This window comes from Hyla sarda, chromosome 3 (assembly GCF_029499605.1).
Source record: "Hyla sarda isolate aHylSar1 chromosome 3, aHylSar1.hap1, whole genome shotgun sequence".
Lineage (NCBI taxonomy): Eukaryota > Metazoa > Chordata > Amphibia > Anura > Hylidae > Hyla > Hyla sarda.
Genome location: NC_079191.1, coordinates 48,433,216 through 48,448,345, shown reverse-complemented (window position 1 = coordinate 48,448,345; position 15,130 = coordinate 48,433,216).

Sequence of the window (15,130 nt, the reverse complement as noted above, 5' to 3'; positions counted from 1 at the left end):
CTCCAGTCACCCTCCTTCATTCTGCATATCTAGTCACCCTCCTTCCTGCTACATCTCCAGTCACCCTCCTTCATTCTGCATATCTAGTCACCCTCCTTCCTGCTGCACCTCCGGTCACCCTCCTTCCTGCTGCACCTCCAGTCACTCTTCTTCCTGCTGCATCTCCTGTCACCCTCCTTCCTGCTGCACCTCCAGTCACTCTTCTTCCTGCTGCATCTCCTGTCACCCTCCTTCCTGCTGCACCACCAGTCACTCTTCTTCCTGCTGCATCTCCTGTCACCCTCCTTCCTGCTGCATCTCCTGTCACGCTTCTTCCTACTGCACCTCCAGTCACTCTTCTTCCTGCTGCTTCTCCTGTCACCCTCCTTCCTGCTGCACCTCCAGTCACTCTTCTTCCTGCCGCACCTCCAGTCACTCTTCTTCCTGCTGCTTCTCCTGTCACCCTCCTTCCTGCTGCACCTCCAGTCACTCTTCTTCCTTCTGCATCTCCTGTCACCCTCCGTCCTGCTGCACCTCCAGTCACCCTCCTTCCTGCTGCTTCTCCAGTCACTCTTCTTCCTGCTGCTTCTCCAGTCACTCTTCTTCCTGCTGCACCTCCAGTCACCCTCCTTCCTGCTGCACCTCCAGTCACCCTCCTTCCTGCTGCACCTCCGGTCACCCTCCTTCCTGCTGCACCACCAGTCACTCTTCTTCCTGCTGCATCTCCTGTCACCCTCCTTCCTGCTGCACCACCAGTCACTCTTCTTCCTGCTGCATCTCCTGTCACCCTCCTTCCTGTTGCACCTCCAGTCACTCTTCTTCCTTCTGCATCTCCTGTCACCCTCCTTCCTGCTGCACCTCCAGTCACCCTCCTTCCTGCTGCTCCTCCAGTCACTCTTCTTCCTGCTGCTTCTCCAGTCACTCTTCTTCCTGCTGCACCTCCAGTCACCCTCCTTCCTGCTGCACCTCCAGTCACCCTCCTTCCTGCTGCACCTCCAGTCACTCTTCTTCCTGCTGCACCTCCAGTCACCCTCCTTCCTGCTGCACCTCAAGTCAATCTTCTTCGGGCTGCTTCTCCAGTCACTCTTCTTCTTGCAGCATCTCCTGTCACCCTCCTTCCTGCTGCACCTCCAGTCACTCTTCTTCCTGCTGCTTCTTCAGTCACTCTTCTTCCTGCTGCTTCTCCTGTCACCCTCCTTCCTGCTGCACCTCCAGTCACTCTTCTTCCTGCTGCATCTCCTGTCATCCTCCTTCCTGCTGCACCTCCAGTCACCCTCCTTCCTGCTACACCTCCAGTCACCCTCCTTCCTGCTACACCTCCTGTCACCCTCTCTCCTGCTGCACCTCCAGTCACCCTACCTCCTGCTACACCTCCAGTCACCCTCCCTCCTGCTGAACCTCCAGTCACCCTCCTTCATTCTGCATATCTAGTCACCCTCCTTCCTGCTACATCTCCAGTCACCCTCCTTCATTCTGCATATCTAGTCACCCTCCTTCCTGCTGCACCTCCGGTCACCCTCCTTCCTGCTGCACCTCCAGTCACTCTTCTTCCTGCTGCATCTCCTGTCACCCTCCTTCCTGCTGCACCTCCAGTCACTCTTCTTCCTGCTGCATCTCCTGTCACCCTCCTTCCTGCTGCACCACCAGTCACTCTTCTTCCTGCTGCATCTCCTGTCACCCTCCTTCCTGCTGCATCTCCTGTCACTCTTCTTCCTACTGCACCTCCAGTCACTCTTCTTCCTGCTGCTTCTCCTGTCACCCTCCTTCCTGCTGCACCTCCAGTCACTCTTCTTCCTGCCGCACCTCCAGTCACTCTTCTTCCTGCTGCTTCTCCTGTCACCCTCCTTCCTGCTGCACCTCCAGTCACTCTTCTTCCTTCTGCATCTCCTGTCACCCTCCTTCCTGCTGCACCTCCAGTCACTCTTCTTCCTGCTGCATCTCCTGTCATCCTCCTTCCTGCTGCACCTCCAGTCACCCTCCTTCCTGCTGCACCTCCAGTCACTCTTCTTCCTGCTGCACCTCCAGTCACTCTTCTTCCTGCTGCACCTCCAGTCACCCTCCTTCCTGCTGCACCTCAAGTCGATCTTCTTCGGGCTGCTTCTCCAGTCACTCTTCTTCTTGCAGCATCTCCTGTCACCCTCCTTCCTGCTGCACCTCCAGTCACCCTCCTTCCTGCTGCACCTCCAGTCACTCTTCTTCCTGCTGCTTCTCCAGTCACTCTTCTTCCTGCTGCACCTCCAGTCAGCCTCCTTCCTGCTGCACCTCCAGTCACCCTCCTTCCTGCTGCACCTCCAGTCACCCTCCTTCCTGCTGCACCTCCAGTCACCCTCCTTCCTGCTGCACCTCCAGTCACCCTCCTTCCTGCTGCACCTCCAGTCACCCTCCTTCCTGCTGCACCTCCGGTCACCCTCCTTCCTGCTGCACCACCAGTCACTCATCTTCCTGCTGCATCTCCTGTCACCCTTCTTCCTGCTGCACCACCAGTCACTCTTCTTCCTGCTGCATCTCCTGTCACCCTCCTTCCTGCTGCACCTCCAGTCACTCTTCTTCCTGCTGCATCTCCTGTCACCCTCCTTCCTGCTGCACCTCCAGTCACCCTCCTTTCTGCTGCTCCTCCAGTCACTATTCTTCCTGCTGCTTCTCCAGTCACTCTTCTTCCTGCTGTACCTCCAGTCACCCTCCTTCCTGCTGCACCTCCAGTCACCCTCCTTCCTGCTGCACCTCCAGTCACTCTTCTTCCGGCTGCTTCTCCAGTCACTCTTCTTCCTGCTGCTTCTCCTGTCACCCTCCTTCCTGCTGCACCTCCAGTCACTCTTCTTCCTGCTGCATTTCCTGTCATCCTCCTTCCTGCTGCACCTCCAGTGACCCTACTTCCTGCTGCACCTCCAGTCACCCTACTTCCTGCTGCACCTCCATTCACTCTTCTTTCTGCTGCACCTCCAGTCACTCTTCTTCCTGCTGCTTCTCCAGTCACTCTTCTTCCTGCTGCACCTCCAGTCACCTTCCTTCCTGCTGCACCTCAAGTCGATCTTCTTCCGGCTGCTTCTCCAGTCACCCTCCTTCCTGCTGCACCTCCAGTCACTCTTCTTCCTGCTGCTTCTCCAGTCATTCTTCTTCCTGCTGCTTCTCCTGTCACCCTCCTTCCTGCTTCACCACCAGTCACTCTTCTTCCTGCTGCATCTCCTGTCACCCTCCTTCCTGCTGCACCTCCAGTCACCCTCCTTCCTGCTGCACCTCCAGTCACTCTTCTTCCTGCTGCTTCTCCAGTCATTCTTCTTCCTGCTGCTTCTCCTGTCACCCTCCTTCCTGCTTCACCACCAGTCACTCTTCTTCCTGCTGCATCTCCTGTCACCCTCCTTCCTGCTGCACCTCCAGTCACTCTTCTTCCTGCTGCATCTCCTGTCACCCTCCTTCCTGCTGCACCTCCAGTCACCCTACTTCCTGCTGCTCCTCCAGTCACTCTTCTTCCTGCTGCTTCTCCAGTCACTCTTCTTCCTGCTGCACCTCCAGTCACCCTCCTTCCTGCTGCACCTCAAGTCGATCTTCTTCCGGCTGCTTCTCCAGTCACCCTCCTTCCTGCTGCACCTCCAGTCACCCTCCTTCCTGCTGCTCCTCCAGTCACTCTTCTTCCTGCTGCTTCTACAGTCACTCTTCTTCGTGCTGCTTCTCCTGTCACCCTCCTTCCTGCTTCACCTCCAGTCACTCTTCTTCCTGCTGCATCTCCTGTCATCCTCCTTCCTGCTGCACCTCCAGTCACCCTCCTTCCTGCTGCACCTCCAGTCACTCTTCTTCCTGCTGCACCTCCAGTCACTCTTCTTCCTGCTGCTTCTCCAGTCACTCTTCTTCCTGCTGCACCTCCAGTCACCCTCCTTCCTGCTGCACCTCCAGTCACCCTCCTTCCTGCTGCACCTCCGGTCACCCTCCTTCCTGCTGCACCACCAGTCACTCTTCTTTCTGCTGCATCTCCTGTCACCCTCCTTCCTGCTGCACCACCAGTCACTCTTCTTCCTGCTGCATCTCCTGACACCCTCCTTCCTGCTGCACCTCCAGTCACTCTTCTTCCTGCTGCATCTCCTGTCACCCTCCTTCCTGCTGCACCTCCAGTCACCCTCCTTCCTGCTGCACCTCAAGTCACTCTTCTTCCTGCTGCATCTCCTGTCACCCTCCTTCCTGCTGCAGCTCCAGTCACTCTTCTTCCTGCTGCACCTCCAATCACCCTCCTTCCTGCTGCACCTCCAGTCACTCTTCTTCCTGCTGCTTCTCCTGTCACCCTCCTTCCTGCTGCACCTCCAGTAACTCTTCTTCCTGCTGCATCTCCTGTCACCCTCCTTCCTGCTGCACCTCCAGTCACTCTTCTTCCTGCTGCACCTCTAGTCACCCACCTTCCTGTTGCACCTTCTGTCACTGCTGTCACCCTCTCTCCTAAAAAGTGATATATATATATATATATATATATATATACCCCATAAAAATTAAAATCGCCTTTTCTCACCCCCCCCCCCCCTCCACACCTGTCCACAACCTCAAACAGTCACACTCCAAACTCCATTATGGCCAAGACCAAAGAGCTGTCGAAGGACACCAAAAACAAATTTGTAGACCTGCACCAGGCTGGGAAGACTGAACCAAGCAGCTTGGTGTGAAAAAAATTGTGGGAGCAATTATAAGAAAATTGAAAACATACAGGACCACTGATAATCTACCTTGATCTTGGGATCCACACAAGATCTCACCCCATGGTGTCAAAATCATCACAAGAACAGTGAGCAAAAATCTCAGAACCACACGGGGGGACCTGCAGAGAGCTGGGACCAAAGTAACAAAGGCTACCCTCAGTAACACACTACACCGCCAGGGACTCAAATCATGCAGTGCCAGACATGTCCCCCTGCTTAAGCCAGTACATGTCCGACCCGTCTGAAGTTTGCTAGAAAGCATTTGAATGATCCAGAAGAGTATTGGGAGAATGTCATATGGTCAGATGAAACCAAAGTAGAACTTTTTGGTAAAAACTCAACTTGTCGTGTTTGAAGGAGAAAGAATGCTGAGTTGCATCCAAAGACACCATACCTACTCTGAAGCTTGGGGGTGGAAACTTCATGCTTTGGGGCTGTTTTTCTCCTAAGGGACCAGGATGACTGATCCGTGTAAAGGAAAGAATGAATGGGGCCATGTATCGTGAGATTTTGAGTGAAAACCTCCTTCTATCAGCATGGGCATTGAAGATGAAACGTGGCTGGGTCTTTCAACATGACAATGATCCAAAAAAAAACACCGCCCGGGGCAACGAAGGAGTGGCTTTGTAAGAAGCATTTCAAGGTCCTGGCATGGCCTAGCCAGTCTTCAGATCTCAACCCCATAGAAAACCTTTGGAGAGAGTTGAAAATCCGTGTTACCCAGCAACAGCCCCAAAACATCACTGCTCTAGAGGAGATCTGCATGGAGGAATGGGCCAAAATACCAGCAACAGTGTGTGAAAACCTTGTGAAGACTTACAGAAAACGTTTCACCGCTGTCATTGCCAACAAAGGGTATATAACAAAGTATTGAGATGAACTTTTATTATTGACCAAATACTCCTTTTCCACCATAATGTGTAAAAAAAAAAAAATTCTTTAAAAATCAGACAATGTGATTTTATGGATTTTTTTTCTCATTATGTCTCTCATAGTTAAGGTATACCTATGATGAAAATTACAGGCCTCTCTCCTCTTTTTAGGTGGCAGAACTTGCACAATTGGTGGCTGACTAAATACTTTTTTGCTCCACTGTAAAAGTTTTTTGTTAATGACAGGTACACTTTAAGTTATTACAGAACATACGCACAGAGTAAGTCCATCTGATCTTGTTCGGTCAACTACACATATATATATATTTTTTTTCAAGCCTATTGAACCAATTGCTATAAGCAAATCACCCCCTGGCACACTGAGATACCTGAGATACTTTGCATCTTTGATTTTTGCAGATTTTACTCTCCAAATGCTGTTGCTTTTACTTCCTGCAGGGGGCATCAAAGCACTGTCTAAAGCGAGCTACAGCAAGATGAATACCAAATCACATCATAGCTAAAAATATTTCACCCATGCTTCCTTTTTTTCATGCCTAGAAAGCGACCAGAAAGCCAAGGATTATTAGTAGGTCTTAAGGGTCTCTCTGATCACAGTAGAATAAAGGCTGAAAAGCTGGACTAAAGCGTTGGTAGTTATCCGCAGTCCCCCGGGCGCCTCTGTTTCCTTTATCCTACTGACTGACACATCCTTCCCTCTTTTGCTTTAGGGAATTGTTCTAAGGAATAACATTGTGGAAAACATGCCATGCCATTGGTCAATTTTGTCGATAACGTATGCAGGCTGACTGACACTGTTGGACTGGACTAAAATGTGAAAAATAAAATATCTTGTCTTATAAACAGATTTCTATGGCCCGCTAGTAGGATTCTAAGAAGAATACAAGATGGTGCAAATTTTTTAAAGGAAAATTCCGCCTTTTCAACAACATTTAACAGTATAAAGACTCCTTCACATGGTCAGATTAAAGGGGTATTCCGGGCAAAAACATCTTATCCCCTATCCAAAGGATAGGGGATAAGATGTCTGATCGCGAGGGGCCCGCCGCTGGGACCCCCCGCGATCTCCCTGCAGCAGCCCGCATTCTATGCGTAGCATAGAATGCGGGCTGCTGCAGGGAGATCGTGGGGGGTCCCAGCAGCAGGCCCCCCGCTATCAGACATCTTGTCCCCTATCCTTTGGATAGGGGATCAGACATCTTATCCCCTATCCTTTGGATAGGGGAGAAGATGTTTTTGCCCGGAATACCCCTTTAAAGCTCTGTATAAGTGCCAAGTTACATGGATCTATGATACAGTATTCATAGAGATATATGGAGCCATTCCGTTACTGCATATGCCTATTATTTCTTAGGCTATGTTCACACAGTGTATTTTTTACCGAATGTCCGACCGGAAAATTTCTGGTAGACATTCTGCAGACAGCTGGTGTCGGCAGAACATGCTGCTCCTATACGGCAATGCTTTTCGGAGCGGATTTTACTGAAAGAATTGACATGTCAATTCTATCCGCAGGGGCCGGAATTAGAATTTTCATGCCAGATGTTTCTGGCGTTTATATTCTACAGTGTGCACGGTGCAGCAGAATCCCATTGAAAACAAAGCCAAAGGTTGCACCAACCTATCAGCGTTGCATTTCAGCTGACCATGAAGATACAAGGATTCAAAGCCTTGTCAGGGACCCCCTATATGAGGGCTTGACAAATCCCAGGCGTCAGGTCATTATAGCTATTAAGGATTGTATCCTGGCGCCTAGGTTTATGTCAGCTCTTTCTATTGACCCCTTTCCGACGCATACATTTACATTATAGGTCGGATGAGCCTTTGGCTGTCTGGACATGCTGGAAGTTTTCACGCCCCCTCAATGCAAGTCTATGGGAGGGGGCGTGACATCCGTCACGCCCCCTCCCATAGATTAGCATTGAGGGAGCATGTCCGTGATGTCACGAGCCTCCGGTGCTGCACCCGACACTAAACGAACGCCGGGTGCAGCAGGGAGATGGGGGATAAGATGTCTAGGGGCGGAGTACCCCTTTAAGGATTAAAAAAAAGAACAATATCCCTTTAAGCAGGCCCATTCAATAAAGTCAAGCATTTTAACACTTTTTCTCTCCTGTGGTTGTGAAAAACGACGCATAAATCTTTAATGCTAATTAAATGCACTGTGAGAAACTAAACGTCTTATAAGGAGATGATAAAACTCATATTACGATATCCTCTAGATGAAGTAAAATTTTACGTAGTTTGCATTATGCTCTTTCTATCAGTATTTCTCATGGCAAGAATTTTATATTCTGAAGGAATAGTATGATCGGGCAAAAAAGTGATTGACCCCATTATAAGTCAGTGGTTTCTGCCATTGGTTTCTGAGCTTTCATACCTGCTATGGCCTCATTGTGTAACCCAAGGTTTCCCAACCAGTGTGCCTCCAGCTGTTGCAAGGCTACAACCCCAAGCATGCCCAAACAGCCTTTGGCTGTGGGGGTCGCCTACCTACTACTATATATGGGGGTATGGAGAAGAGGGTGCCTACAACTATATTGGGGCACAGAGGGGACATATAATTATAAATGGAGGCAGTGTGGGGACCTACAACTATATATGGGAGCAGTACAAGGGCCTACAACTATATATGGGAGCAGTATTGGGGCCTACAACTATATATGGGAGCAGTATTGGGGCCTACAACTATATATGGGGGCAGTACAAGGGCCTACATGTATAAATGTAAGCAGTGTGGGGGCCTACAACTATATATGGGAGCAGTACAAGGGCCTACAACTATATATGGGAGCAGTATGGGGGCCTACAACTATATATGGGCGCAGTACAAGGGCCTACAAGTATATATGGGAGCAGTAAAGGGGCCGACAACAATATATTGGGGCAGTATGGGGGCTTGCAACTATATATTGGGGCAGTATGGGGGCCTATAACTATATATGGGGGCAGTATAAGGGCCTACAACTATATATGAAAACAGTGTGGGGGCCTACAACTATACAGTACAGTGACCCCCCCGACCTACGAGGGCCCCAACATATGATGGCCTCTCAGAGGCCATCGCATGTTGATGGCAGCATCAACATACGATGCTTTTGTATGTCGGGGCCATCGCATAAATGGCTATACTGCAGCACAGACTGCTTCAGCTGCCACCGGATAGCCGTTTAAGGTGCCATGTGGCCCGGTGATGATCACTCATCTGTCCCTGGCGCTCCGGACCGTCGTCTTCAGGATCCCCTGCATCGCTGTCACTCTCCTTTGTCGTCATCACGTCGCCGCACACGCCGTCCCGTCAGGGACCAGGGACCACTGTATATGGGGATAGTATAGGGGCCTACAACTATGTATGGAAGCACTATAGGGGCCTACAACTATATATGGGAGCAGTATAGGGGCCCCAAAACTATATGTGGTGGCCTAGCACAGCCCCCCCCCCCCCCTGTACTTGTGTCTTATGTATTTCCCTAAGTGCCTATGTTATATGGTGTAATGTACATATAATGTTATATACCTTTAAGTGTTGTTGTCATGTGATTGTAACCAGGGAAGGTACCAGTGACCATGTGACCTACAGGGTGACCTATGGGACCTCTCCAGAGTCTCCCCCATATAAGCCCTGGGTGGAGCTTCCTCAGTCTCTTTTGTCTCTTTCAGTCTTTGCTGAGTTGCAGTGAGGTCAAGTCTGGAGAGAGTGTCTGGTGTCCTAAAGAGGCCTAAAGTCTACCACGGATCCACAAGTCCACTACTCCCCAGGTCCAAGTCAAAACCTGGTCATCTACAAACGGGGTAAAGAAAGTATAGTCAAGTCAGTCAAGTATTCTTATAAAGTCAGCATGGCCCTGCATCAAATTGTCCAAATCCACTACAAGTCCCAGCGAGCTCTGTGGTCTCTGAAGTCACTGGTCACCTCCATGGGCCTAGCCAAGCTGTATAGACTGTTACATCTGTCTGACTCAGTAAAGCTGCCGTTGTTCCGTAACTTGGCGTTGGAGTCATTATTTGCCCCTATGCCTAGCCCAGGATCCAGTTGTATACCGGGTGGTGTAGAGGATAAACCACGCCTTGGCATCAAGAACACAAGGGGTTAATGCCATCTGCCCCTAGGGTAATTCCATCATCACACCCTCACCACATATATATGGAAGCACTATAGGGGCCTACAACTATATATGGAAGCACTATAGGGGCCTACAACTATCCATGGGAGCAGTATGGGGCTTAAAACTATATATGCGAGCAGTATAGGGACCTACAAGGGGACTAAAGGGACATAACAATATTTTGGGTGTATAGGGGCCTACAGCTATGTATATATATATATATATATATATATATATATATATATACAGTGGCCCCTCAACATACGATGGTAATTCGTTCCAAACGAGCCATCGTTTGTCGAATCCATCGTATGTTGAGGGATTCGTGCAATGTAAAGTATAGGAAGCTGTACTCACCTGTCCCCGCCGCTCGAAATGGTGTCCCTGCCGCTCCTGATGGTGATCCCGGGCCTCCGCTGGGCTCTCCGCTGTCTTCTCCGGTCCTCTTCTGTCTTCTCCGATCCTCTTCTGTCTTCTCCGGTCCTATTCTGTCTTCCGCAAGGCCTTACTGGGCCTGCGTAGCGACGTCATTACGCCGCTGCATACGCCATACCTATTGGATGGCGTGCGCAGCAGCATATTGACATCATCGGAGAGGGCCGAGAAGACACCGGAAGACCAGCGCTGGACCCGGAGGGCACCCCGGAGCATCGTGGAGGGGTAAGTAATACTTACCGCACCACACGGGGAACATTAAGCTGCTATCCGGCAGCAGCTTAAGCATTTGGCGCTGCCAGCACAAGGATATAGGTGAAACATGAAAATGCAGTTAAAACATGGAGAGCTATACAATAGCCATAGCCATAGCTGTATAGCTCTCCATGTTTTATCTGCATGTTCATGTTTCACCTATATCCTTGTGCTGGCAGTGTGCTGCTGCATTCTTCTGTTGCTGTATATCTAGCCTAGTAGCATGCACCTGTAGGCCAGGTCCATATAATAGTTTGGTATCAACTAAAGTGCTGGCTGACTAATTCTTTGTCTGGACCTACAAATATATATGGGGCAGTATAGGGGACCTACAAATATATATGGGGCAGTATAGGGGCCTACAACTATATATGCGGCTGTATAGGGGTTATCAACTATATATGGGGCAGTATAAGGGACCTACAAATATATATGGGGCAGTATAGGGGGCTTACAACTATATATGGGGCAGTATAGGGGACCTACAACTATATATGGGGCAGTATAGGGGACCTACAACTATATATGTGGCTGTATAGGGGCCTACAAATATATATGCGGGCAATGTAGGAGTAGGGTTGCCATCTGGCCGATATTTTACCAACACAGCTGGTATTTTGGACACCCTGCCGCTATTTTGATATTAAAAATATTGGCCATGCAATGCCGATATTTTTCCAACCAATCCTCAAATTCATAGAATGTTGCACCATATACTATACCAGTGTTTCCCAACCAGAATGCCTCCTGTTGCAAAACTACAACTCCCAGCATACCCAGACAGCCAACGGTGTCTAAAGTGAAAGTGAAAGTATGCCGGTTAGCTCAGGGAGCTGTTCGGGATAGCCGCGGCGGAATCGCGACATCCCGAACAGCTTACAGGACAGCTGGAGGATCCCTACCTGCCTCCTCGCTGTCCGATCGCCGAATGACTGCTCAGTCCCTGAGATCCAGGCATGAGCAGTCAAGCGGCAGAATCATCGATCACTGGTTTCTTATGAGAAACCAGTGATCAATGTGAAAGATCAGTGTGTGCAGTGTTATAGGTCCCTATGGGATAACAATGATCAGTGTGTACAGTGTTATAGGTCCCTATGGGAGCTATAACACTGCAAAAAAAAGTGTAAAAAAAAGTGAATAAAGATCATTTAACCGCTAAAAACTTCAGATCACGGCGCAAAAAATTAGCCCTCATACCGCCCCATACGCGCAAAAATAAAAAAGTTATAGGGGTCAGAAAATGACAATTTTAAACGTATAAATTTTCCTGCATGAAGTTATGATTATTTCCAGAAGTACGACAAAATCAAACCTATATAAGTAGGGTATCATTTTAATTGTATGGACCTACAGAATAAAGATAAGGTGTCATTTTTACCGAAAAATGTACTATGTAGAAACGGAAGCCCCCAAAAGTTACAAAACAGTGGTTTTTTTTTTCAATTTTGTCTCACAATGATTTTTTTTTCTGCAAAATGACTGACGTCATTACAAAGTAGAATTGGTGGTGCAAAAAATAAGCAATTATATGGTTTTTAGGTGCAAAATTGAAAGAGTTATGATTTTTTAAAGTTAAGGAGGAAAAAACTAAAATGCAAAAACGGAAAAACCCTCGGTCCTTAAGGGGTTAACATCAGTGTTGAGGGACAGCCAATGTCATTGTATACATCTACCACAGTAGTGCACCTATATTCCTGTATTGTGATAAATGGAAACCTTGACACAAGTGTGAATGGAACCATATGGGCTCTTAATCCCGATGGCACTACCACTTTTACTGTGATTATAGCAATTTTTTTATTCATACTCTAAGGACTTTTGCAGGTTTCTGCATACAATCTATAATATTATGCGATATATTAAAATACAATATATAATATAATATATAATCATATATATATATACAGCAACAGAAGAATGCAGCAGCACACTGCCAGCACAAAGATATAGGTGAAACATGAATATGCAGATAAAACATGGAGAACTATACAGCTATGGTGTAATAGATGCAAATGTGAAACTATGAAATAGTGAGGAACTTAGCTCGCAAATTTGTCTCCGCCGGCGGTCAAATAGCTTGGACCGTCCCACCGCAATAAGGTGGCCTCATTGGGATGGACCCTACACTGTGAATATGCCTCTGTGTGAACAGTTCAGTAAGCATGGCAGGGTCTGGAACATCCAAGACACCTTATATACACACCTGATAGAGGTGGGTGGGGTGCAAGGCCAACATGGAGGTAGCCACTCCCCCGTATGTGTAATACAGACAAAGAATAAGTCAGCCAGCACTTTAGTTGATACCAAACTATTATATGGACCTGGCCACAGGGGAGTGGCTACCTCCATGTTGGCCTTGCACCCCACCCACCTCTATCAGGTTTCACCTATATCTTTGTGCTGGCAGTGTGCTGCTGTATTCTTCTGTTGCTGTATATTTAGCCTAGTAGCGTGCACCTGTAGGCCAGGTCCATATAATAGTTTGGTATCAACTAAAGTGCTGGCTGACTTATTCTTTGTCTTAATCATATATATATATATATATATATATATATATATATATATATACAGCAACAGCAGAAGAATGCAGCAGCACACTGCCAGCACAAGGATATAGGTGATATATATATATATGTACAACCTCACAGTTAAAGGGCAATAATATAACAACCACATATTATTATTATTTTATTTATTTTATGAATTTTTTGCTTGTTTTATAGCTATTATAACCCACAAAATGGCTATTTTCATATTTGGGCATATTTTGGACCGTTTAAAGGCCACAATAGGTGCCACAATATGACCCAAAAACTGATCGATTTTGAGCTGTGGAAGGCTGAAATGAAAGGCCTGACACCTATTTTTATTGAGGAAAAAATGGGCTATTTTTCTTGAGTTATAGTTTTAAAAGTAGAATATGATGTTCTTGTACAATTTGCCAAGTTCCTTAGAGTTACATGATATTGTGCATAGTCTATATAGGGTCCACAGACATGTGGCTATACTCACCTTCTCCTTCCCACCAGATATCATATTGAGCAACAACCTTGTTATCCAAACTGTGGATCTCCAGATTTTGCAAAACTACAACTCCCAGCATGCCTTAATCTGTTGGCTGTCTGGGCATGCTGGAAGTTGTAGTTTTGCAAGATCTGGAGGCCCACCGTTTGGAGACCATTTCTCTGTAATATGAACATATACAATATAGTAAAGATAAACACAATTATAAAAAGTCTGTAGTCACACCAAAAAAAGTTAAACATGTGCAATGTCCCAGTACAGAACATGGTCCTGATCTACAGTTAGGCCCTGTCAGGTTGAGTCCCTTGGTGACCCGGAGACTCTCCTGTAGGGTCTCCCCCTGCTGTTTCTATAATGTTATTTATCCTACCTTATGTGTAGTCAGTGTCCTAACGTATAGTCTAAAGGACCTGCGAGTTGTCTAAAGGACCTGTGAGATTGTCACGTTATGTTATCTTGTCACATGATGTTTCCCGCAGCTTGACCAATGGGCCTTAGTCCAGCCCCCCACTATAAAAAGGGGTGGCCATTACAATTCGCTCTCTTCTCTTCCTTTACTGAGAACCAGCAAGTGCAGATGTCTCAGTGCTAGTGACTAGAATCTGGAAGGCCACAAAGCTACAGTCATTCCAGTAAGTCAAAGTCTGCTGTCACTACAAATAGTCAAGTCCTGCATATAGTCAAGCTGCAAGGTCCTTCTGGGTCCTGGCCACCTCTCTGGGAATCTGGCCTAGCTGTGAAGATAATCCCATCTGTCTTAACTCAGTAAAGCCTCCATTAAACCATAACTGGTTGTGGACTCTCCTTTCCTTAACTAGCCATTGGAATAGCGAAGATATCGTTGGTGTGGTTCCGGTACCCGAAAACCACTCTGGCGTCAGGAACACTAGAGGTTAATAACATCTTTCCCCATGGGTTAATACCATCTGGCCCCACCACCTACACCGCTACACCCCGTGGTCCCGCCATACACCGTTGATCCACCACACATGGATCAGGACTTCACCCAACTGGCCTCTTTTGGGACTGCTTAGTATTGTGCATCTTTCAGGAACCTTTAGAAGATACCAGCAGAGACGTAGAGACGATTCAGATGTACTTTTTTAAGTAAAAAAAACAAACATAATTTTTTGTGTGAATAAGTGATATGCTGTGTTTGATTTTATAAAAGCTCCAGGAAGTTGCAGTCTATTACTCATTGGCGTAGTCTGTACTATGTTATTCTAATATGCATTTGCTATATTATGGTCTTCTCATTGTTGACTTAACCCCTTAAGGACCAGCTCATTTTACACCTTAGTACCAGAGCATTTTTTGAACATCTGACCACTGTCACTTTAAACATTAATAACTCTGGGATGCTTTTACATATCATTCTGATTCAGAGAATGTTTTTTTTTGTGACATATTCTACTTTAACATAGTGGTAAATTGCATCATTTCTTGGTGAAAAATTCAAAAATTTGATGAAAAAATTCAAAATTTAGCATTTTTCTAACTTTCAAGCTCTCTGCTTGTAAGAAAAATGGATATTCCAAAAATGTTTTATTTTTATTCACAAATACAATATGTCTACTTTATGTTTGCATCATAAAATTTATGAGTTTTTACTTTTGGAAGACACCAGAGGGCTTCAAAGTTCAGCAGCAATTTTCAAATTTTTCACAAAATTTTCAAACTCACTATTTTTCAGGAACCAGTTCAGTTTTGAAGTGGATTTGAAGGGTCTTCATATTAGAAATACCCCACAAATGACCCCATT